At 50.7% G+C, this 26,056-nt stretch overlaps 1 protein-coding gene across 2 annotated transcripts in view; it reads left to right on the top strand.

Moving 5' to 3' along the window:
- Positions 1–26,056, top strand: part of LOC129564115 (pseudouridine-5'-phosphatase) — a 69,926-nt gene that overhangs the window by 1,718 nt on the left and 42,152 nt on the right. The gene's annotated exons all lie outside the window — the stretch shown is intronic.

Raw genomic sequence — 26,056 nt, 5'->3', positions numbered from 1 at the left:
AAGCAAAAGATTGCACAGCTAAGAGAGGTAAAGTCACTTGCCCAAGGTCACACAGCTAATAAGGAACAGAGCTGAGAAATGGTCACAGATTGATCTAGTTCTAAATATAAGTGCTGTGCTCATCTTAATGAGGGTGAGTGTGACTGTGCCCCTGTGATCACGTAACTCGGTTCAATAATGGGGCTGTTCTTTTAAAGGCACACAAAAAACAGTCTCTTATTTGTTTCCACGGACCCAGGGCTTCCCAGGTGGCTCAGCAATAAAGAATCCACCTGCAATGCAGGAGACTCATGAGATGTGGGTTGGATCCCCGGGTGGGGAAGATCCCCTGGAGGAAGGTATGGCATACCCACTCTGAGAAATCCCATGGAGAGAGGAGCCTGGCGGGCTACAGTCCATGGGGTTGCAAACAGTCAGACGTGACTGAGCAACCTAGCACGTAGCATAGCACAGAACTGTAAACCAGTGAATTCCTAAACGAGAAAAATAAGTTCCCGTCGAGGTCACTGACTGGATAGAACAGTGTGTGCAGCTACTAAACCTGATATGACTCAATTTCAAAAGGCCTGTGGGATTCATAAGTATAGTTTGTGGACATGAGTTTTCCTGCCCAGGTGGTCAAGTTAAATTGTCAAATAGATGCTTTACCCTCTAATGAAAGGTCTAGAGAACATGTTTTGGGAGTCTCATGAATTTTAATGCAGACTGAGGTGTCTCATTAAAGTTAAATTTATTAAACTTGTAAATGAGCTTGGTGCTTCATCCCCTGGAGAAGGAAATGGCAACCCCCTCCAGTGTTCTTGCCTGGAGAACCCCAGAGACGGGGGAGCCTGGTGGGCTGCTGTCTATGGGGTCACCCAGAGTCGGACACGACTGAAGTGACTTAGCAGCAGCAACAGCAGCTTCATCCCCACTTGAGACACACATACGTGTTCCCTGGAGCCACGAATGTGACTTCTGTGGTGGTAACTGCAGGGGTAGTTATCAACCAGGGGCTTCGCTGGTGGCTCAGCTGGTAAAGAGTCTGCCTGCAATGCGGGCGACCTGGGTTCGATCCCTCGGTTGGGAAGATCCCCTGGAGAAGGGAAGGGCTACCCACTCCATGATTGTGGCCTGGAGAATCCCATGGACAGTATAGTCCCTGGGGTCTCAAAGAGTCAGACACGACTGAGCAACTTTGAGTTATCAACCAGTCTCCACTTTGCTAGTTAAAGCAAGTTGAGTGGTTTGTCAAGCATTGGCCTGGCAGTTGTGTTACCCAATCCTCTGAACAAGTCAGAGAAGCAAGGATTCGTGGCCACTGGGAACATAAGACCCAACTGTTTTCCTCCCTTTTACCTCATACTGCCCTGACTCTTCCTGGAGGTGGTAAGGCCTTGCAGAACTGTCTCACAAATGCGCCTTTGGTTATTTGTTACTTTTTACAAAACGTCTGGAATAAAACACCAGCTTCCAGAATGCAATACTTTACTTCCTTTAATCTGCTTGATTATATCTGTCCCTGGTGGCTCAGAGGTTAAAGCGCCTGCCTGCAATGTGGGAGACCTGGGTTCGATCCCTGGGTTGGGAAGATCCCCTGGAGAAGGAAATGGCAACCCACTCCAGTATTCTTGCCTGGAGAATCCCATGGACGGAGGAGCCTGGTGGGCTATAGTCCACGGGGTCGCAAAGAGTCAGACACGACTGAGTGACTTCACTTTTCACTTTATACCTGTTCTAGAGTTTCCCTGGTGGCCCAGTCAGTAAAGAATCCGCTTGCAATGCGGGAGAACTGCGTTCTATCCCTGAGTTGGGAAGGTCCCTTAGAGGAGGGCATGGCAACCCACTCCAGTATTCTTGTCTGGAGAATCCCACGGACAAAGGAGCCTGATGGGCTACAGTCCATGGGGTCGCAAAGAGTCGGACACGACTGAGCAAGTAAGCACATACCTGTTCTTATTTTCAAGGGCCTGACTTCAGTTTGTCTGTTTTTTGCGTAACAGTGCGTCATCAGTTGTTAATAATCTCTTTCTTGGTCTGCCCGCCTTTCAGAATTCCAAATGCATTTCCCCAGGAAATTCTGTTTGTTTGTGTAGCCCCAGTACTTGAATTTTCCAAGAAGTGAAGCAGAAAACAGTGAGTTGGGTGAGGAGTTCTTAGAGAAGGGGGAAGCTTGTGGACAATGAGGAAGTCTGGAGATTCTTGCAGGAATGCTGACAAGAACACCAGGGTTACTTTCTAGTGCTTTTGAAGTGTTTGCTGCTGTTGTCTTTTCAGTCTTTGGAATTTGATTTTTGTAGACACAGGTAACAATTATCTGTGAGCTAGGTAGTAATTTTGGCTCTCAAATGCTATTTAGACAGAGGGGACTGAGATTATTTATGATCAAGGATAAGATTTTGAAGGAAGAAGATACAAGTATTAAACACTCAGTTCCTGAACAGGAAATATTTTCTTGTTGATTAAATAACTGAAGTTGTTTAACGACTTGAGGAGCACAAGAGGTTCTCTTTAAGAGAGAGTAAAATTGGTGGTCCAGAGCCCTGCAGTCTGATAGGAGTAGGACCGTGTAAGATTTTCTTAGAGCAACAGTAAAAAGGGAAAAAGACATAGAGGAAGTGAGCTTGAATGGGAACTTTTTCTGTCCTGACACATCCAAAATACTGTTACTCAACACGTAATCAATTAAAAAAGGAATCATGGAGATAGTTTGCCTTCATTTTTGTTACCTAGCCTTTGAAATCTGTGCGTATTGGACACTCAGAACACATCTCCACACAAACTAGCCAGGTTTCCAGGCTTCACTGGCCACGTTTGGCCAGGGCCTCCCTTGGTGGATGACCCAGGTGCAGGGTTTCAGGAAGCAATTCATTGATGATTTACTGTTGATAATAGGGCCAGGTAGAGGGTGGATGTTAAGCATATTGAGAATTAGGAATTCTGCGATGTGTAAGATGTGGTATACATAAAATGTGCTTTCTTGGAGTCTGATGCAGTAATTATAATCCTTAAAAAGTCAGCCTCAGGAAAATAACTTATTTTCAAATTCTTAAAAAAAAAATCAGAAAAATAATCATGTGATAGATGGGTGAGGGAAAATGTGATTTGCAGTGTTGACTATAACTGACCATGTCTCTATAAACACGCAGATATTGCAGGATTTTTTATTTGTTTATTTTTAATCCCACAACAAGTGAGATCCTTGGCTCAGTGGTAAAGAACCCGCCTGCTATTAGAGGAGAGGTAGGAAGCACAGGTTCAGTCGCTGAGTAAGAAAGATTCCCCTGGAGGAGGAAATGTCAACCTGCTCCAGTATTCTGGAGAATCCTTTGGACAGAGGAGCCTGGCGGGCTGTGGTCCATTCGGGGCACAAAGAGTTGGTTGAAACTGAGCACCATATGTGGGATCCTAGATCCCCAGCCAGAGACTGAACCTGCACATCCCACATCGGAAATACCGCTCTTACCCACTGGACCACCAGGAAAGTCCCAAGATCGCAGGATTTTAAGGGGTGACACCTGGCTTCTAATTCACCATCCCGTAGAGGAGCGGATGCCCTGTTGGGTACCTGTTTGCACTCCCATAGCTTCGTCCCTGCCCAGTAGTGGCCCTTGAGATGGTGTAGGAGTGCACTGTTCTCTGTCTGGGTGCCTCTGGGTGAAGGCAGGGCCTCTGTGGAGCTCAGCAGTCACAGCTGTGCCCACACGGGGTCGGAGTCCCCTGTCACCGATCGTCCTTTGGTCCACGTCCCGTACGCCAGCTTCTCTAGACCCCGGAACCTCCACACAGCGGATGACAAAGGTAGAGTCTCCTTAGATGGCTTTAGCACTTTCGTAGGTTACTTCCCTGGGGGCTCCGAAGGTCAAGAATATGCCTGCAATGAAGGAGACGTGGTTTCCATCCCTGGGTCAGGAAGATCCCCTGGAGGAGGGCATGGCAACCCACTCCAGTATTCTTCCCTGGAAATTCCCAGGGACTGAGGAGCCTGGCTGGCTACAGTCCATGGGGTCGCCAAGAGTCAGACACAACTGAGCAACCAAGGGGCAGGCAAAGGTGCCCATGGACCATGTTGCCTGTCGGAGAAAATCCATCAGGAATAAGAAAGGACTCCAGGGGGGACCGAGGTGGGTAAACTCAGGCCTGTTAAGCTGTGCTTCCTGACAGTCCCAAACCTCGTCAACCCTCAGTGTGTGCCTGCCGTTAGCAGTTCCTGTCCACCACAGCGGCTCCCGTTTCTAGAATAACCGGGAAGAGGGTGAGATCAAAATTGCAGAATTCTGCAGGTCGACGGGAGTTTGGTCCAGCTGGCAAGACGGCTAAAACAGTCAGCGTGTTTCTGCCAGTGCTGGCGCAGAGCATCCTTGCCTTGCTTTCTCCTAGCTTCCGTATCCTCCTCGTGGTGTGCTTTCTTCTGGACTCTCAGCAGCGAAAACCAGGTGCGATCTCAGGAGAGGAGTCATCGTTTGTTCTCTCCATCTGCTTTCCCTCCTTCTCCTTGGAAAAAGCTGTGTGTTGGGGATTCTTTGCTCCCTGTTCTCTTTATGATTGTCCTCTCTTTTCTCTGTTTCAGCTTCTTCTTCTTTTTTCTTTTCTTTCATTTTGTAAGCTGCTATAATTTATCAGTTACACCGCGTCATTCTTCAGGGGTAGACCGAGATTTAATGCAATGGAAAAGAGCCGGGGAAATAATGCCCCCAAGAAACGTCTGCCGAGAGCTCTCATTACACAGAGGTGCCCAGGTGACTTTTCAGACCTGTGTTTGCAGTGTTTGAAAAGTGATGGATACATAGCCCGAGGTCAGAAGGTGCCATGGTGTTTGGATTACATTCGAAAATAAAGATCTCACCGTCAGCTGTACGTGAATACTGGCTTCCCGGGTGGCGCTGATGGTAGAGAACATGCCTGCCAGTGCAGGAGACATAAGAGACGCGGGTTCGATCCCTGGGTCGGGAAGATCCCCTGCAGGAGGGCATGGCAACCCACTCCTGTGTTCTCGCCTGAAGAAACCTGCGGACAGAGGAGCCTGGAGGTCTGTCATAGACTTGTAAAGACATGGACGCAACTGAAGCGATGCAGCACGCACAGTGTATTAAAAGCTTCCTAGAACTGTGTTAAAATGGGGGGGGGCGCCAAGGGCAGTGCTGGTGTTACAGAACACATTTCTGCGGTTTAAAATTGCCTTCTGGGTGTCTGAGGAGAATTTTCTTCAACGTATAATGATCGTGACCCACTCACATTTCTGTTTCTTGAGCAGAAATGCTTAAGAAGTGTTCTCCCGCTTTTGGTCTTTGCAGAGGTGGACGACCATCCCAGCAGCTCTCAAGTTACCTTCTGAGTGTTTGTCAGATCCATCCCCACTTTCCTTTACGGTCTGGCTCCCTCACGCCCTTTGCTGTCATGCATGTAATCAATAGCTTAGCTTTGGTGCACAGGGTACCTGTGCAGACAGGGATCCGCACCTATGCTGAGGGTGGTCTGCTCCGCGCCCTGGCCTGGCAGGCAGCTCCATCGGCCTGCCTCCTGCCCCTGGGCTGGGCACTCAATGGCCCTTAACTTGCCTCCCTAGGCCTCAAGGCCAGGAACGGATCTCGAGGCACACTAGAGTCTGCTCGACGCCCGCTAGCCTGTCCAGTTTACGTGAGATGCGGATCCGTGATCGTAGTTTGCACGTGTGTGTGTGTGCTCAGTCGTGCCCGACTCTTTGCGACCCCATGGACTGTAGCCCGCCAGGCTCCTCCGTCCATGGGATTCTCCAGGCAAAAATACTGGACTGGGTTCCCATTTCCTCCTCCGGGGGATCTTCCCGACCCAGGGATCGAACCCATGTCTCAAGTCTCCTGCTTTGGCAGGTGGCTTAAAAATCTATAAAGGACTATTGGGGAGGGTGGGCTCTGGGTAGGTTGGTTTGCATATGAAACGCCCCCTCGTTTACATACAAAAGACAGCTTCTTACCATCTCTGGGAATTAACTAGCCTTGGGAGGGGCAGTCTCTTCCCCTGGGTCAGCAAGGCAGAGTATCAGAAGTACTTCCCTGCCCTCCTTGGGTCGCCTGCCTAGTCTTTTTCCCACTTGTGCGCTTGGAGCTGGGGCCAAGGATCTCTGAAGACATTTGGGCACCAAATTTTCTTTGGGTGGAAACTTTTTTTTTTTTTAATTTATTTGAAAGATAATCACTTTACAATGTTGTGTTGGTTTCTGCTATACATCAGATTGAATCAGCCATCAGTTCAGCTCAGTCGTGTCTGAGTCTTTGCAATCGCGTGGACTGCAGCATGCCAGGCTTCTCTGTCCATCACCAACTCCCGGAGTTCACCCAAACCCATGTCCAAGGAGCCGGTGATGCCATCCAACCGTCTGATCCTGCGTCCTCCCCTTCTCCTCCCGTCTTCAATCTTTCCCAGCATCAGGGTCTTTTTCAAGGAGTCAGCTCTTCGCATCAGGTGGACAAAGTATTGGAGCCTCAGCTTGAGCCATAGATCTCTGCCCTGTTGAGCCTCCCTCGCACCCCCGTCCCACCTCTAGGTCATCACAGAGCACCGAGCTGTGCTCCCTGTGCTATGGAGCAGCTTCCCACTGTTTTACGCGTGATGGTGTATATATGTCCGACCTGCTGTCTTCATTTGTCCCGCTTTCTCCCTCCCATGCTGGGCCACAGGTCTGTTCTCTACTGTGCATCTCTATTCCTGCCCTGCACATAGGCTCATCGCTACAGTTTTTCTGGATTCCCTATTTATGCGTTAATATATGATATTTGTTTTCTGGCTTACGCCACCCTGTATGACAGGCTGTCGGTTCACTGGTATCATTACAGATGACTCTGCTTTGTTTATGGCTAAGGAGTATTTGTGTGTGTGTGTGTGTGTGTGTGTGTGTGTGTGTGTGTGTGTGTGTATCACGCCTTCTTTATTCGTTCATGTGGCAGTGAACATCTAGGTGGCTTCCGTGTCCTAGCTGCTGTAAATAGTGCTGCAGTGGACACTGGGGTACCACGCATCTCTGAATTACGGTTTGCTCAGAGGTATATGGAGAAGGCAATGGCACCCCACTCCAGTACTCTTGCCTGGACAATCCCATGGGCGGAGGAGCCTGGTAGGCTGCAGTCCATGGGGTCGCCAAGAGTCGGGTATGACTGAGCGACTTCACTTTCACTTTTCACTTTCCCGCATTGGAGAAGGAAATGGCACCCCACTCCAGTGTTCTTGCCTGGAGAATCCCAGGGATGGGGGAGCCTGGTGGGCTGCTGTCTGTGGGGTCACACAGAGTCGGACACGACTGAAGTGACTTTGCAGCCGACTTAGCAGCGGCAGCAGAGGTATATGCTCAGTACTGGGCTTGCTGGGTCCTACGGTAGTTTTTATTCGTAGCTCTTTAAGGAGTCTCTGTACTGTTTTCCATAGTGGTCGTATCAATCTTTATTCCCATCTTTTGGTGGAATCTTGAACAGCAGCTGGTATTTAGTTAAGAGGTCACATTCAAAAAAAAGAGAGAGAAGCTTCCTACATGCCCTCCTGAAGTAGCCCCTCAGCAATACCTGCGGCTCACGTGGTGTGCCCATCAGACCTGCTGACAGCCGAGTCCCTTGGGAACGCCGCAGCCCTGGGCCGACGTCTCTCCATGGACGCCTGCCGCTGCAGGCCTGGCGTGTTCTTATCCCTCACTCCTGAGGCTGGAGCTCGAGCTGCAGTGAAGAATGACATGGATTTCAAAGCAGTTCTGGCAGTGCTGGTCCAGTGCTGTCCTTGGTGTGAGGGCCCTGCGGCTGCATTTTCACAGGTCCACAGGCTTCTCTGTCTGTGTTCACCACGGTTTCATTGTCTTGGAAACCTTTCTGCTCCTGCTTTAAGAAAAGGGGATCACTTGGTTATCGAAGAAATGTTTTGTGCCAGCAAGGTGTTACTTGGCGTTTTCTTGCGGCTGCAAACAATCAATTTCGGTCAGTCCCTGGTACATTCCAGTTTCTTCTCTGTGTCTGTTATTTCCTTGATTTATCTTAAAAGCATTCCCTTTGGTTACACTGACAGCGTCTGCTTTTTTGCCTGATAACTGGGTATAATCAAGGCCGACTTCAAGTCCAGCTGAGATAACTGTCTTTTGCCACCATGTATTTTGAGTTTGGCAGTGACAGCTTGATGACCATGCGTCAGCTCTGAAAGTGGTATGTGGTGGTGACTGGCTTTGCAGAGGGGGAGTTCTAGTCGAATTTGACGTGTGTTTGGAGAAACCCTCGAGCTGCCTGGAGAACCCAGGGGAAACAGCCCGCTGTTTCCGACTGGGTCGTTTCAGCAAGCATCTCGGTCGGCGGCCTTGGGCCGACTTAGAATGCCTGCCAGGCAACCCTCACTGGTACAGGCACAGTGGGACATCCTTACTGGGCTTCCCAGGGGGCGGGGACATCCTTACTGGGCTTCCCAGGGGGCGCTAGTGGTAAAGAACCCACCTGCCAATGCAGGAGATGTACTAGTTGCAGGTTCGATCCCTGGATTGGGAAGATCCGCTGGAGATGGAAATGGCAACGCACTCCAGTATCCTTGCCTGGAGAATCCCATGGACACAGGAGCGTGGCGGGCTACAGCCCATGGGGTCATAGAGAGTCGGACACCACTGAAGTGACTGAGCACGCATACATCCACCTCAGAGACCACAGAGCTGACACCTCGTGTTCTAGTCTCTGCTCACCCAAGGGCCGAGGGAGGATCCCACTCAGGCCCGCCTGTGCTCACTGAGCACGTTAGCTGCCACCCGGAGGCAGCCTGCTTCCTCGCTGCACCCCGGGCACTGCTCTCCCTGCCGACTAGGCGCCGTTCCCCGTCCTCAGGCGTTCTCCCAGCAGTGGAGCCGTTCCCACATGGGGTGTCTCAGGCATGTCCCAGATGGGGCGGGACCCTCCTGGGCCTTCAGAGGCTCCTCAAGATACAAGGACAGTCAGGTCCAAGACAGCCTGCTAGCCGACACAAGGCCCTCAGCGTACTGTTTGTTGTTGCTGTTGGGTTTTAAATTAATTTTATTTTTGACTGTGCTGGGTCTTCATTGCTGTGAGGGCTGTTCGCTATCTGTGACAGGCGGGGGCTCTTCTCCAGTTGTGACAAGCAGGGGCTATTCTATAGTTGTGACAGGCACAGCTATTCTCTAGTCGTGACAGCTGGGGCTAGTCTCTAGCTGTGACAGGTGGGGCTGTTCTCTAGTTGTTACTAGCAGACCTGTTCTCTAGCTGTGACAGGCGGGGGCTGTTCTCTAGTTGTTGCTAGCAAACCTGTTTGCTAGCTGTGACAGGCGGGGGCTATTCTCTAGCTGTGACAGGCAGGGGCTGTTCTCTAGTTGTTACTAGCAGACCTGTTCTCTAGCTGTGACAGGCGGGGGCTGTTCTGTAGTTGTTACTAGCAGACCTGTTCGCTAGCTGTGACAGGCGGGGTCTATTCTCTAGCTCTGACAGGCAGGGGCTGTTCTCTAGCTGTGACGGGGGGACTGTTCTCTGATTGTGACGGGGGGGCTGTTCTCTAGCTGTGACTGTTGGGGGCTGTTCTCTGATTTGACAGGCAGGGGCTGTTCTCTAGTTGTGACAGGAAGGGCTGTTCTCTGACAGGCGGGGGCTGTTCTCTAGCTGTGATGGGGGGCTGTTCTCTAGTTGTGACAGGAAGGGCTCTTCTCTAGCTGTGACAGGCAAGGGCTGTTCTCTGTGATAGACAAGGCTGTTCTCTGTGACAGACAGGGCTGTTCTCTGTGACGGACAGGGCTGTTCTCTAGTTGTGACAGGCGGGGCTGTTCTCTAGCTGTGATGGGGGGGCTGTTCTCTAGTGTGATAGGCGGGGTCTATTCTCTTGTTGTGACAAGCGGGGCTGTGCTCTAGTTGTGACAGGCAGGGGCTGTTCTCTGTGACAGACAGGGCTGTTCTCTAGTTGTGACAGGCGGGGCTGTTCTCTAGCTGTGACGGGGGGGCTGTTCTCTAGTTGTGATAGGTGGGGTCTATTCTCTAGTTGTGAAAAGCGGGGCTATTCTCTAGCTGTGACAGGCAGGGGCTGTTCTCTAGTTGTTACTAGCAGACCTGTTCTTTAGCTGTGACAGGTGGGGGCTGTTCTCTGATTGTGACGGGGGGGCTGTTCTCTAGCTGTGACAGGTGGGGGCTGTTCTCTGATTGTGATAAGCGGGGCTGTTTTCTAGCTGTGACCAGTGCGGGCTATTCTCTAGCTGTGACAGGCGGGGCTCTTCTCTAGCTGTGACCAGTGTGGGCTATTCCCTAGCTGTGACAGGTGGGGCTGTTCTTTAGCTGTGACGGGGGGCTGTTCTCTAGTTGTGACAAGTGGGGTATTCTCTAGTTGTGATAGGTGGGGTCTTTTCTCTAGTTGTGACAGCCAGGGCTGTTCTCTAGCTGTGACAGGCAGGGGCTGTTCTCTAGCTGTGACAGGGAGGGGTTTCTCTAGTTGTGATAGGTGGGGTCTATTCTCTAGTTGTGATAGACAGGGCTGTTCTCTAGTTGTGACAGGCAGGGGCTGTTCTCTAGTTGTTACTAGCAAACCTGTTCGCTAGCTGTGACAGGCGGGGGCTATTCTCTAGCTGTGACAGGCAGGGGCTGTTCTCTAGTTGTTACTAGCAGACCTGTTCTCTAGCTGTGACAGGCGGGGGCTGTTCTCTAGCTGTGACAGGCAGGGGCTGTTCTCTAGTTGTGACAGGCGGGGGCTATTCTCTAGCTGTGACAGGCAGGGGCTGTTCTCTAGTTGTTACTAGCAGACCTGTTCGCTAGCTGTGACAGGCGGGGTCTATTCTCTAGCTCTGACAGGCAGGGTCTGTTCTCTAGTTGTTACTAGCAGACCTGTTCTCTAGCTGTGACAGGCGGGGGCTGTTCTCTAGCTGTGACTGTTGGGGGCTGTTCTCTGATTTGACAGGCAGGGACTGTTCTCTAGTTGTGACAGGAAGGGCTGTTCTCTATCTGACAGGCGGGGGCTGTTCTCTAGCTGTGATGGGGGGCTGTTCTCTAGTTGTGACAGGAACGGCTCTTCTCTAGCTGTGACAGGCAAGGGCTGTTCTCTGATTGTGACAGACAGGGCTGTTCTCTGTGACAGACAGGGCTGTTCTCTAGCTGTGACAGGTGGGGGCTGTTCTCTGATTGTGATAGGCGGGGCTGTTTTCTAGCTGTGACCAGTGCGGGCTACTCTCTAGTTGTGACAGGCAGGGCTCTTCTCTTGCTGTGACAGGCGGGGGCTATTCCCTAGCTGTGACAGGCGGGGCTCTTCTCTAGCTGTGACGGGGGGACTGTTCTCTGATTGTGACGGGGGGGCTGTTCTCTAGCTGTGGTGTTTGTGCTTCTCTTTACATTTCGCTTGTTGCAGAGCACGGCATCTGGGACACGTGGGCTCAGTGTTTGTGGCTCCCAGGCTCAGCTATTGCACAGCATGTGGGGCTTCTCTGGGTCCAGGGATCAAACCCATGTGCCCTGCGTTGCAAGCTGGCCTCTCTTCCACTGGACCACCTGGGAAACCCTTGTGCCGTGTTTAATGTGACTTTGCAAAAGAGATTTAGTTGTCTGAATATGATACAGCCCTTCTTCATAGCATTTGTATTTGTTATTAGATCAGGTAAAGGCACGTCCTCCCTTGGTGAGCAGATGGCACGTGTGTGAACTGAACAGCTTCGTGTCACTGCACCTGTGATACTGAAGAACCAGTGCAGGGTTCCTGTCTTGACATTTGTAATACCGTATCGAGCGTTGGGCTGGAGAGAGAGTCAGGCCCTGAACTGGAGGGGTCCTTTCACACCAGCGTCTTGCTCAGTGCCCTGGCTTGGGGGGAGTGTGCAGGACTCTGCAGGCATCAGCTGTCCTTGCCGTCCTGGAGGGAAGTGGTCTTCCTGTTCAGACCGATGCCCGCACATGGGCTGGCCCTGGCCCTTCCGTCCTCAAGGGAGGGAAGGTTTGCCTTTCCTTCTGAATGTCACCAGCTCCTCTTTCTCCTGCTGCTTCTAATTCTTCTCTTGTTCAGTTGCTCAGCCGTGGCCGACTCTCTGCGAGCCCACGGACTGCAGCGCACAAGCCTTCCCTGTCCATCACAATGTCCCACAGTTTGCTCAAACTCGCGTCCGTTGAGTCCATGTGTGGCCGGCATCTTTTCTTGTGTTTCCAGAACTTTGGGCTTCGTGAGCCGCTGCTACCCGGCTCTGTCCTGCGCGTCTCATCTGTCTGTCCCCCTCTGTCTGTGTGCAGGGCCCTGGCCTTGGCCGTGGACCCCTTCCCCACGATCTCTCACGGATGCGTGGCCTCGAGGAACCTTCTGCTCTACTGTCTCTGGGTCCCTGTGGGCACCCTCGCCTCCCGTTTAGCTGTGCCCACACTTCCCAGTGCCCATGGGCGCTCCACCCAGAGGCCACCCCCAAGACCCAGGTTTCAAGCCGAGGCCAGACCAGTCTGCCATGCTACGCTCCCCGTGAGCCACCTGTGGCCTTCCTGTCTTCTGCTCCTCCATTCTCCCTTCCCAACATCAAGTCCTTCCTGCTGGCTGAAGAGTCACGGCCACGTTGGTGTCTTCGGGCCCTGCGTCTCCCTCCTCGGGTGACAATGTTTCCCGGGAGTCTTCCCCACGGACCCTGCCCGCCTCAGCCGGTGCCTGGCAGGGCGCCAGGCACCCTGTTCCTGCCCATCTTCCTGCATTTCGTGGCTCCACGGACCTCACCTTGGGGACAGAGCCTGATCGGCATCGCCTCCGCCTCGTCCCGCAGCCTGAGAGAAGAGGTACAGCTATTTAGACTCTTGTGTGCCCGGGGCACGTGTGTCCTTCCCAGACACGCTGGTGGCCGCAGGCGAGTGTCAGTGCTCACGTCGGGGAGACGGCACACAGTGCCCGGTGCCCGGCACGTACGGGTGAAGGAGGCTTTGCAGAGAGGACCCACCCCAGCAAGCGTTTTTCCCCCAAGTGCCCCTGCTTTGCCTCCTCAAAGGAGGCTGCACAGAAGCAGGTCCCTAAATGCTTTCGTGAGGAAGGGCGTGCAGGCCTGTAAAAATAGCCTTCCACTCTCCCTGTCGCGGTGGATCTGACTTGCCCTCCCGTGTGCTGGCTTTGAGCGTGTGTGTCTGTGCGTGCGTGTGTGGTTATGACACAAACATGTAAGTGATCTCCGAGTCGGCCAGGTGCGGCCGGACGAGCATGTTCCTCCCCAGAAGTCCGAGCCGTATCGCAGCCCTCATCTCGTTCAGCCAGGCTGAAAGCAGCCTGATAAAAGCATGCAAAGTCTGACCCTTAGTGATTTGGGGCCAGTCCCCACCCTGAGGAGGAAGTGTGGCCTGAAGCCGGCAGCCTGGAGCCAACCTGCCCAGTTGGGGAGCCCGCTTGGGGACAGGGTTATTGGTTCAGGGGGCATTTAAAGTCAGTGTGACGGCAGGGATCCGCCAGGGCCATCGAGGGGAGAGATGGTCAGGGCCTCGCCTCATTTCCTGAGCCTCGTGGTCTTCCAGAGGTCCCGAGGCCGGTTCAGGGAAGGACATAGCGCTCAGCTAACCCAGTTTCCCTGGGACCCGGGGGCAGGAAGCGAGTCGCAGTGCAGCGTGTCTCTCGGGACACTGGATTTGTCCTGAGCAGGCCCATGGGAGGGCTTCCCTGGTGGCTCAGCTGGTAAGGAATCTGCCTGCAAAGCGGGAGACCTGGATTCCCTCCCTGGGTTGGCAAGATCCCCCGTAGAAGGGAAAGACTACCCACTCCAGTATCCTTGCCTGGAGAATCCCACGGACGGAGGAGCTTGACAGGCGACAGTCCCTGGGGTCGCAGAGAGTCACACACGACTTGAGTGACTGAGCACACTGCTGGGGCTGTGGGAGCCGGCTGGGTGGCAGTCAGGAAGGGGGGTCCTATGTGCGAATCTGCACGCGCTGCGGGTGGAGAAGGGCTGTGGCCCCGGTGCAAGGTGAGCACAGAGGCCTCAGGAAGGGCACCTGGGGTGCGGTCCGCCTCGCACCAGACCCAGGAACATAGACCTCACCTGCCGCCTGCTGCCTGGCCCTGCGGGTGTGGCGTGCCACGCAGGGCAGTGCCCTCGCTGGGGGTGACTGAGCCCGCGAGGCTGGGACCCGCCTCGGGGCTGTTGCAACCGTCCCGGAGAATGAGGCAATGCACACGCACTCTTGTTAGCTCCTTCGGGGATCCCCGCGGGCCCTGCTGTCTCATCCAACGGGTTCCTGACCTCTGCCCGCGTCATCCTGCCTGGGCGTGCACACTGATGTGTTCAGGAAGGGCCTCAGATAATGCAGGCAGACAGTTCTGGAATAACCCAAGCGTGTTTTCCCCAGGTGTGAGCGTCACAGGCAGAAGCTGGATGCCCAGCCTCTTGTTCAGCAAACCCGCCCCGCAGCTGCCTGCCTGCCGTCTGTCCACCCCCGCCCGCCCGCCGCCTCCTGATCGCGGGGAGCTGGGTCCTGGGAGTGCTAGGGGTATTCCTCTGCCCTGGGCAGCAGCGCTCCACTCGAGTGCCCGCGGGTGCCCCTTCTCACCCTCTGCTCTGCTCACCTCACCCCACACACACACGGGCGGCGTGTCACGGGGGCGTCACGGTACTGAGGAGGCTCCTTGTGTGTCCAGTTGGCTCCTGGGCACTGGGTTTTAGCGCATTTCCTGGTGGCTCAGCTGGTAAAGAGTCCGCCCGCAATCGCGAGAGACCTGGTTTCAATTCCTGGGCTGGGAAGATCCCCTGGAGAAGGGATGGGCTACCCACTCCAGTATCCTGCCCTGGACAATCCCATGGACTGTATAGTCCACGGGTTCAGGTAGGGAGGCTCGAGAGAGAGGGGATATATGTATGCATGTGGCTGGTTCACATTGTTGTGGGCAGAAGCTAAGACCGTACTGTAAAGCAGTTATATTCCAATAGAAAGAAGCGTTATCAACTGTTAAAGTTCCAAAGTCGTCACACTTGTCCCTTAGACGCTTCTGCTCATTCTGTTAATAAATGTGGTAGACATTAGCCATCAGTGTTAAGAGGGCATGACGATATCTGACTCTGCCGACACCTTTTTTTTTTCATCAACTAGAGACCCTGATGCTTGTGACCGTCCGTGTATCTAAGGTCTTCTTGAAAAATCTTTATCTGTCATTTTTGCCCCGGTGGTTCTTCACTGCTGTGAAGCCCCCCGTGGGCTTTTCTCTCGTTGTGGTGGGAGGGCTTCTCCTCGCGGAGGCTTCTCGTTGCAGAGCAGAGACTCTAGATGAGCGGGCTTCTGGCCAGTGCACTGGCTCAGTTGCCCTCAGCATGTGGGGTCTTCCCAGACCAGGGCTCGAACCCTGCCCCCTGCGTTGGCAGGCAGATTCTTCGTCTCCGTGCCCCTCAGGAAGTCCCAAACACTTCACCTGTGCTTGTTCTGTTCACGGCTCTGATAGATATGAACCAGCACTGCTAAGAGGCCACGACAGTGTTTGACTATTGGCACATTTTTTAATCCACTTAAGCACCTTTGTGCTTGTGAAGCTCCGTTTATGGCGTGTTTTATTTCCTGGTTCAGGACTTCCCTTTTCTGAATTAACACACAAAGCTTTTCTGAATAGCCAGCGATCACTTTAAGGCCTAATACATGAGGTTTATAAAACGGATGAGCATCAAGTCCACTTGACTTTTCCAGTAGAGTTCCGATAATGTCATCTTTGTGGAAGTTATTTGTGCGCGGCCTTAGTTGTGACATGGTGGAGTCTTGAGTTGAAGCCCGTGGGATCTTAGTTCCCCAACCAGGGATCAAACCTGGGCCCCCTGCTTTGGGAGCGCAGAGTCTTGGCCCCTGGACAACAAGGGAAGTCCCTTGATAATATTGTCTTAAATGGCAGGTGAAAATTAGTAATCTCAGGGTGTATTTCAAAGTTTAGCATTGTTGCTCCAATAGGCCAAATTCCACTCAAGAGTACATGTAACAAAATGACAAATAACTTGCAAAAACGTACTCCCCTTGTACGTGTCTGTGAATGTTTTGGGAGTCCAGAGGTGCCTGCCTGTTCATTATGGAAACCCTTTTCCCACCCAGCTGATTAGGTGTTTGCATTTTGAATGTTTTCCAGCTGAATCCCATAATCTTTGAACCTGACGAGAATTCTGCATTTGTGCAGTAGATTTCCCAGGTCCGTGCAGGTTCCGGGGGCAGGGCCATGAAAACGATATGTGAATGGCTGAAGGATTTCTTGCATGTCCTGTGTCTGACTTGGAGTAACAGCGGCGTAAGGCTGTATACCCATGGGAGTCAGAAAATGAGCCTTAATTGTGCGTCTGAGGAGCCTCTGCCTGTCTCTAGAGGACACTTCTGGGTCCTCGGAGTTGCAGACTGAAAGGCACTTACGTTTGTGAACAGGGTGGGCACTTGTGTCTCCTCGTCTCTTGGAGCCCCTGAGATGGGGGGACTAGGACAGGTGAGTTTCTACCTGTGCTGACTGAGCTCCGCCTCCTGTGGTCACAAAAGGTGTGTTCTGCTTGGGAAGGGAAAGGACACCTGACTGCTTTTTCGTTTTTGCAGAAATGCTGGGGTAGAGGTAAAGGAATTCTGAGATGTGCGAACCACGTTCCGTTGTGTGAGCACATGTTCTTGGAAAGAATATTGACTCTTATTTCCTGGGGTCTGTCTCTAGTCTCTTCCCATAAAAATACAAGACACAGAAGGATATTTTTTATCAGTTGCCCTTGCCTTTGATGAGGAGGGCATGGCAACCCTCTGCAGCATTCTTGCCTGGAGGATGTCATGGACAGAGGAGCCTGTTGGGCCACAGCCCACGGGATCGCAGAGAGTCAGACACCACTGAGGTGGCTTAGCACGCATGCCTCATGCACACGCACATCTTGCCTTTGACAGAAATGCTGTGTAGATAAAGATCAGTAACTCAGAGTTGCGGGCTGCTGTGTGCGCCACCAAGATTCATATTCTGAAGCGCTAACCCCCAGGGCCTCAGAATGAGGCTGTACTTGGAGAGAAGGTCTTTAAAGAGGTAAGTCGGTAAAATAAGGACATGAGGCTGCATACTGACCCCTTACGTGGAGAAGGAACAGGCAACCCACTCCAGTATTCTTACTTGGAGAATCCCATGGACAGAGGAGCCTGACGGGCTACAAGTCCATGGGGTTACAGGAGTCAGACACGACTGAGCGACTCACACACACACTTTGACCCCTCAGGACTGGTCTTTAAAAGAAGACTAGCACAGAGACACAGCACGGGGAGGAGACGGCCGTCTGTACACCCAGGAGAGAGGCCTCAGGAGGAGCCGGCACTTTCCACACCTGGATCTCCGGTTTCCAGCCTCCAGGGCTGGGGGAGAGTAACTTCCTGTTGTTGAAGCCCCCCAGTGTGCGGTGCGTTGTCATGGCAGCTGCAGCAAGCGAATCCCCCTGTAAATGTAGTGTGTTTGATGCCAGGAAGGGGTCAAGGGAGCTGCACCAGCGTCAGAGAGATCTTCCAGGCAGACTGCGGCCAGGGAGGTATCCCGTGGACGCCCACAACTGTGCTGTTAGTAGCCGAGACGCCAGGAGTACCGTGTGATTTCCCCCAGTCTTACTCCTGTCATCGCTTTCCAGTTGAGTTCTCTGTCAGTCCTCCACCCCACCCACAGCAAACACACCAGTAAACGGAAGCGCACCTAGCAGCTGAAGAAATAACGCCGGGGACACAGTGGCTTGTGTGTCTTCAGAGGAGAATTGCGTCCTTTTGTTACCTCTTTCCGTCTCAGTGCGCTTCCTCGATTCCACGGCGCTTTGCGTTGTTCTGAATTAAGAGTGCTTTTGGCGCTGCCTCCGTACCAATGCGTCCACCACGGGTGATACAGTCTGTGGGGAATTCAATCCACTGTACCCAGAGGAAGGATGAAAATGTCGGGGTGACAGGAGCAGCCAGTGAAGGAAGGTCTTGAAGTGGAAGCTGTTGATCTGGGTGGGCAAGGAGGACTTTAAAAAACTGCACGTGTCTGACTTTCAGGGTGAAGTGTTTCCAGTGGCTCCCGAGCTGGCAGGGCTGGATGGATAGAGCCCACTCGACACATGGGTTCAGGGCGACACCGTGAAAGACCTCCTGTTCGCTGGCAGTCTTTTCTGCAGCTTTTCCTCTTTCAGACCCGCTTTCGTGACAGCCTCCACGTCCTTCTTCTTTTTGGCTCCACCGGCTCTTTGTTGTCGGACACAGACTTTCTCCACTTGGGTCGAGCCAGGGGCTCCTCTCTAGTTGCAATGAGCGGGCTTCTCACTGTGGGGGCTCCTCTTGTTGCAGAGCACGTAGGCTCTAGGCCATGCGGCCTTCAGTAGTTCCCACCCACAGACCCAGTACTGGTGGCTCAGTGGTGGTGGCTCTTGCTGTGTTTCTGCTCATCTGTCCCTTATAAGGACCCTGGCATTGGATTTAGGGCTTCCCTCAGCCAGGAGGACCTCATCTGAGACCCTTGGCGTCACCACATCTGCAAAGACGGTGATGTTTCCAGAGGAAAACCAACCTCCTTGTGAGTTTCCAGAATGGCGCTCAGTGCTATTCACACGTCAGTTCACCCGGCGCCCATCAGAATCCTCCGGGTGAGGGCAGGGAGGGAGCTGAGGGTGCCTCGGAAGAAACGCACGGTCGAGGAGCGCGGCTCAGGGCTGTGGTCCCCGAGGAGACATCAGTGGCATGGCGACTGATAGAGGTTTCCCCTCAAAACTGGGTGTCTTTCCCAGCATTACAGTTCATAACAGGCAGGAAGCAGAAACCACCCAAGCGTCCATGGATGGGTGGCTGAATGGGTCAGTGGGTGGATGCATGGATGGATGGGTGGATGGATTGATGAGTGGGTGGTTGAATGGCTGAATGGATTAGTGGCTGGCTGGCTGGCTGGATTAGTGGGTGGATGGATGGATGGGTGGATGGATATATTGATGGATTGATGGATTGATGAGTGGGTGGTTGAATGGCTGAATGAATGGATTAGTGGGTGGATAGGTCAATGGCTGGATAAGTGGGTGGGTGGGTGGATGGATGGATGGACTGATTGATAAGTGGGTGGTTGAATGTCTGAATTCAGCACCCACTTATCAATCAGTCCATCTGGCTGGATTAGTGGGTGGATGGATGGATGGGTGGACAAATGGGTGGATGGATGGATTAGTGGATTTTAGTTAGTGTGTGTTAGTTGCCTGGGTCTGCTGTAACAAAATGCCACAAGCTCACTGGTTCAAAAAACAACCCAGATGCCCTTTCTGTGGAGGTCAGAAGTCCAAGACCAGTCTCCCTGGGCTGAAGTCGGGGGCTGGTTCCCTCTGTGGGCCCCAGGGCAGAGTCTTGTCTTTGCCAGCTTCTAGAGGCACCCTGCATTCCTTCCTTATCCTCAGGTCCTTCCGTGCTTCACTGCTAACCATCCTTTTGTTATTACAGGCATTTACAGCCGTCCAGTTCCCTCCAAGCACTGCTTTTGTTACATGCCATACCTTTTGGTGTGTTGCGTTTGTCTTTTCCTTCCTCCCAACCTATGTTATAAATCCCTTGTAATTGTACCTTTTCACCACTCACCATTTAGGTGTGTATTTGTTGTGAATTTCCCAGGCTCTCCTGTGAGTGATTTGTCATTCCATCCCGTTGGTGATCAGGGAAATAGGTGGCATGATTTTGATCCTTTGTGAATGTATTGAGCCTTGTTTAATGGCCTAGCTTGTCGTCTTTCCTGGTGAATTCTCCTTGTGAATGTGAGAAGAATGATTTTTTTTTGGCACGTTTGGGGGGAGCATTTCCATAATACCATACAATTCAGTTGGTTTATGGTATTTAAGTAGTTAAGACCCGGGTTCGATCCCTGGGTCGGGAAGATCCCCTGGAGAAGGAAACGGTAACCCACTCCAGTATTCTTGCCTGGAGAATCCCGTGGACAGAGAAGCCTTGTAGGCTACAGTCCACGGGGTCGCAAAGAGTCGGGCACGACTGAGCGACCGAACCGAACCGAACCGAACCGAAGTTGTATGCAGCAGTAGGTACCTGTAGTATTTAACTACAGAGTGTTAGGTGTAGAGGTTTAAACCCAGCCTTGTGTTTCTTGTGAATTCTCAGTGCAGCTGTCCTGTCCGTCATTGAAAATGTGTGATTAAGAGTTTCCAGCTACTGTGGTCGACATCTGTTTCTCCCCTCAGTTTGGTCACTCTTTGTTTCAGGTGTTTGTGACTTTGTTGTCAGATTCTTACATGATTATAGTTGTCGCATCTTCTTCATTGAATGACCCCTTTGTCCTTGTAAAATGCTTCTATCGAATTTGTGTTTTTTTTTTATTTCTAGTAGAAACATTTGTCTTGAGTCTGCTTTGTCTGCTGTGGCCAGTGTGGCTTTCTTTGGTTACCTTGTGCATTGAATATCTTCATCCTCTTACTTTCCAGCTTTTTGCACCTTTCCTGTTAAAGTGTGTCTTGGAGATAGTATATGATTGGATCATGTGCTCTTTTGTTTTTAATCCATTCTGCCCGTCTTTACATTAATTCACATTTAACCTTTTGCATATAATGCCATTATTGATAACGGATTTACCTATATGGTTATCTTACTTGTTTTCTCCCTTTTTTTTTTTTTTGTTACCTGCCATCAGTCTGTATTTACTGACTAGCATTCTGCTGCAGGGAAGGCTTTCCTCTGTCCACGTTTGTTTTTTTATTGCCGCGTTAATTCACTGGCTGTATTGTTTCAGGTGTACAGATGAGTGATTTGATAATTTTATAGATTGAGTTCTATGTAAAGTTATAAACTGTTGGATTTGCTGTGCTGCACTTTACGTTCTCGTAACGTCTTTATTTTACCGCCAGCAGTGAACACCTCTCAGTCCGCTTCAGCTATCTCGTGTCTCCCCCACCCCTCTCCCCTGCGGTAGAAATACTTCCCTGAACCGTGTGTCTGTTTCTGCTTTATATTAGTTTGAAATTTGGCCGTTTGCAACAACACAGGTGGGCGTAGAAGGTAAATCAAAGAAAGACAAACCCTGCATGTTTCCGTGTATCTGTGGAATCCAAAAAAGGAACGGATCTATGTCTTTTCCTTTCCTTCCCGTTTCTTGCATCTCTGCCTTCTTTTATGGTAACTAGGGATTTTCTTGTGTCCGTTTTAACTGTTTTATTTCTCTGACCTTTTTTGCTTTTAGTTATTTTCCTTAGTGCTTGCTCTGTGTATTATAGTTACCAACTTATACCATCTAATTCGCATTAATACCAGTGTAATTTGCATGATATACAGAAACTTGGCTCCTATGTATCTCCTTTCCTACCCTCCTTGTGGTGTTATGGTCCTGAAGATTACATCTTTATACATGTTACGTATTGCATCTTTATATATGTTATGTGCCCATCCACAGAGATTTCTAATTATAATTTTATGCAGTTATCTTTTAAATCAGATTAAAAAACCGATCCACAAACAAACAACACATTTATCTTGTCTTTTAAGTCCCCCAAGGGCAAAAATCACCCTGATTATAAACCATCACTTTAAGGATTGGGGGGAAAAAAATAGTGTTATCACATCACCATCTATCAGCTCATTTTAAAGTAACTTTGCATAATTTAGAAAGATTGCCAAGGAAATTGTTGAATTGGTGATTGGGTAATGAATCAAGAGTGTAAAACACACTGCATACTTAACTGTTTGCAAATCTTGCTTGATGATCTTTTCCAAAACAAAGGATACAGTAAAAATTTTACTATGATTCTTGGCTTACATGCCACCTTCCAGTTAAAACTTTGGTCTGGTAAGTTCTATTCAAGTATAGGAAATCCTGTTGACTGAGCTTCACCGACTCAATGGACATCTGTTTGAGTAGACTCTGGGAGTTGGTGATGGACAGGGAGGCCTGGCGTGCTGCAGTCCGTGGGGTCACAAAGAGCTGGATGCGACTGAACTGAGCAGAGAAATAGATATAAAAACTGTAAGCTGGCCCTAGTAGTAGTTTGAGTGTGACCTTCTGAGAAGCCTTTCTGGAGAAATCATTGACTGTCGGTTGATTCACTGTTGCTGTTTTTTGTGGGCTGCATGGTTGGGGGGGGTCACTACTCTGAATTTGTTCTTACATTGTACCTTCTGAATATGCTTTGGTGTGTAAGTTGGTGATCAGAGCCCACACCTGAGCCTGCCACGCGGCCCCAGTCTTTTTCAGGCGCCCCAAGTGAAGGACGGCACCATTCCCGAGTCCTCCACCCTCGTGTCCAGCCGCTGTCCTTGGACCCGGTGTGGCCCCTTACAAAATGACGTGCTGATGGACTTTCTTAAACTTTATTATGGATTGTCAGAAAAAAAGAAAAAAAAAATTCTTGACTAATACACACACCTGTTAAAGGAAGTGGCTGATAGTGCCACTGAACCATACTAAATGCTAATCAAAACTTGCACTTGAGAAAAGATCACTCGGTTAAATCACTACCAATCTTCATTTAAAAGAGTTGCGTTCACTGTTACTCCTTCGCACCTGCAAACTGGCTAGCTTTCAGCCACGAGAAACAGTCCGTCACACCCTTAAATACTTGTCCTCAAAGCCTCCGAGAGCAAGCAGGCTCCTAATTTGAAGCAAATATTACCGGGACTCGTCATTTCACGCTTGTTAACTGCTCATTTCCGTCCTTTACATTCCTAAACACAAGGAAGTTGCTGGCTCTTGCAGGCAAGTGCGTCTGTAAAGGTTAAACCGCACGGACTAGACACACTTCTCCCGTCTCTTCCGTATGCGCAGACAACGCGCGGTGCCGGCGGCCCCGGGAGGGAACCCCAGAGTGTCCCCAGGCGTGGCCATGAGCACTGTCTGGGGGAGGCAGCCTCTGTGACCTCCCCATCCTCTTCTCTCTCTCTGCTGCCCAAAACAGCGGGCCCCTCTCTCTGTGGTGGCTGACACACCATCTGCCACCACTCCAAGGTCTGAGAGGACTTTCCTGAACTCCCAAGGCCTTGGGGTCAGCAAAGGGCCATGTATCATTGTGAGAGGGTAACAGGCAGGAAGGCCAGGGGTCTCCAAGCGGAGGAAATAGCCTGCAAGTGCCAGGCATTTTTATCTCTCTTAAGTGGCTGCTGCTGCTGCTGCTAAGTCACTTCAGTCGTGTCCGACTCTGTGTGACCCCATAGACGGAAGCCCACCAGGCTCCCCCGTCCCTGGGATTCTCCAGGCAAGAACACTGGAGTGGGTTGCCATCTCCTTCTCCAATGTGTGAAACTGAAAAGTGAAAGTGAAGTCGCTCAGTCGTGTCTGACCCTTAGCGACCCCACGGACTGCAGCCTACCAGGCTCCTCCATCCATGGGATTTTCTAGGCAATAGTACTGGAGTGGCTTGCCGTTGCCTTCTCCGCTCTTAAGTGGCAGGAGGAAACAAACTAGCGATATTTTTTCTTCTCTATACAAATTTAAAAGGAAGTTTCTCTTAAAATACTGTGTGGCCATAATGACACCTGGTTTCACCTGAAGTTAACTATTCTCAAATCTTGAGTTAACCAATGCATTTTTCTTATGGAATGTATTTTTCTTATGGAATGTTGGTCTTAAGCTATGTTAATGTTTATTTACCCCAGACTCTTATCTTCAAGTCGGTTCCGCCAAATGGCTCAGAACCTACTTGACAAACCAGTATGTTATATGCAGATATTGTTCCCCTAATCTATGTAAAATGCAACTATTTGTCTGGTAATCTGCCCTTCTGTAGAATTTCAAGTTAATCATTTTATGGCCCGAGATGAATCATCCCGTGTCAAAATTATTCCAGAATGCATCTTATGGGTGAGGGGCCTGGTGCCATTCTGAGCCTTAAGACAGTCCTTTCTTTCATTAACAGACTGCTAGTGACTATATAACATCCAGCTGAAGACTAGCAGGGGGGCACTCTTTCTGCCCCCTTCTGATGCCTATGTCAGAAGCTTTCTCTATCTCCTTTATACTCTAATAAAACTTTATTATACACAAAGCCTTGTCTCTGGCCCCGGATTGAATTCTTTTCCTCCGGAGGCCAAGATCCCCGTGTCTGTGTCATTGCGCAACAACCTTTCGATTGGGTCTCGGTGGAGGAAAATACTCTGATGTATACACTGCCTTTTCGGTCACTCGTGCTGCAGAGCTTCCTCTACCTTCCCACGTGACTGTTTCCCCCTTATTTTTTTTTTTTTGGTCAGCAAACACCAGTGAGCTTTTCAGTTGCAGTCACCATTGTTCAATTAGTTGCTCAGTTGTGTCCAACTCTCTGCAACCCCATGGACTGCATGCAGCATGCCAGACTTCCCTGTCCTTCACCATCTCCCAGAGTTTGCTCAGACTCACGTCCATTGAGTCGGTGAAGCCATCTGGATGTAGAAGCTGGATTGAGAAAAGGCAGAGGAATCAGAGATCAAATCGCCAACATCCATTGGGTCATAGAGAAAGCAAGAGAGTTCCAGAAACACATCTACTTGTTGCTTCATTGAGTACGTTTAAGCCTTTGACTGCAGTCTCTGGTTAACGTATTTAACCTTGCAAGGCTGTTTGTGTCTCATTTCTGTTGTTTCAGTGGGTCTCACGGAACAGGTGCCCGATACGCCTTTGTGTATTTATTACCTGGCGGGTAGAGGTGAACGGAGCTAGCTAGGGAGTGGGGTCCTGCCACCGAGTGGGAACATGTGAGGGTTGCCTTGTGGAGGGTCAGGTCGCTGCAAGGAGACATGGGTTACGGGGTTGGGCACATGGGATTCTGTGCCAGTACTGGGTCAGGCAGTCTGTTAACAAATATCTGTGGAGCTAGTCTGGTGTGCTGGGAACATGTGATAGATACTTTTGTGAATGGATTCCCAATGGGTACCGCATTTTTTTTTTTTTAATGAAACATTTAGAACAAGGAACTCTCTAACTTCTCAGATCATATGACCCTTGCCATTGCAGGAGCCGTGTGTGAGCTGTGGTGGACAGGGAGAAAGCAGAACTTGTAACTGCCTCTTAACACACAGAGGATCCCTACGGCCTTCCTCTTAATTCACAGAGGATCCCTAACCACCCTCCTGTTAACTCACAGAGGATCTCTAACCACCCTCCTGTTAACTCACAGAGGATCCCTAACCGCCCTTCTCTTAACTCACAGAGGATCCCTAATTGCCTTTCTGTTAACTCACAAGTGATCCCTAACAACCTTCCTCTTAACTCACAGATGCTCTCTAACTGCCTTCTTTTAACTCACAGAGGATCCCTAACAGCCCTCCTGTTAACTCAGAGGATCCCTAACTGCCTTCCTCTTAATTCATAGATGAGCCCTAATTGACTTCCTCTTAATTCATAGATGATCCCTAACCACCCTCCTGTTAACTCACAGAGGATCCCTAACCACCCTCCTGTTAACTCACAGAGGATCCCTAACTACCCTCCTGTTAACTCAGAGGATCCCTAACTGCCTTCCTCTTAACTCAGAAGATCCCTAATTGCCTTTCTGTTAACTCACAAGTGATCCCTAACAACCTTCCTCTTAACTCACAGATGCTCCCTAATTGCCTTCTTTTAACTCACAGAGGATCCCTAACAGCCCTCCTGTTAACTCAGAGGATCCCTAACTGCCTTCCTCTTAACTCAGAGGATCCCTAATTGCCTTTCTGTTAACTCACAAGTGATCCCTAACAACCTTCCTCTTAACTCACAGATGCTCCCTAATTGCCTTCTTTTAACTCACAGAGGATCCCTAACAGCCCTCCTGTTAACTCAGAGGATCCCTAACTGCCTTCCTGTTAATTCATAGATGAGCCCTAATTGACTTCCTCTTAATTCATAGATGATCCCTAACTACCCTCCTGTTAACTCACAGAGGATCCCTAACCACCCTCCTGTTAACTCAGAGGATCCCTAACTGCCTTCCTCTTGATTCATAGATGATCCCTAATTGCCTTCCTCTTAATTCATAGATGAGCCCTAACCTCCCTCCTGTTAACTCACAGAGGATCCCTAACCACCCTCCTGTTAACTCAGAGGATCCCTAACTGCCTTCCTCTTGATTCATAGATGATCCCTAATCGCCTTCCTCTTAATTCATAGATGAGCCCTAACCTCCCTCCTGTTAACTCCCAGATGATCCCTAACAACCTTCTTCCTCTTGACTCACAGATGATCCCTAACTGCCTTCCTCAACTAACAGCTGATCCCTTATCTCCTTTCTGTTAACTCACAGGTG

Source organism: Moschus berezovskii, chromosome Y, assembly GCF_049115385.1.
Source record: "Moschus berezovskii isolate FMDL1 chromosome Y, NW_MosBer_1.0, whole genome shotgun sequence".
Lineage (NCBI taxonomy): Eukaryota > Metazoa > Chordata > Mammalia > Artiodactyla > Moschidae > Moschus > Moschus berezovskii.
This window is presented reverse-complemented; position numbering and strand designations above follow the sequence as displayed.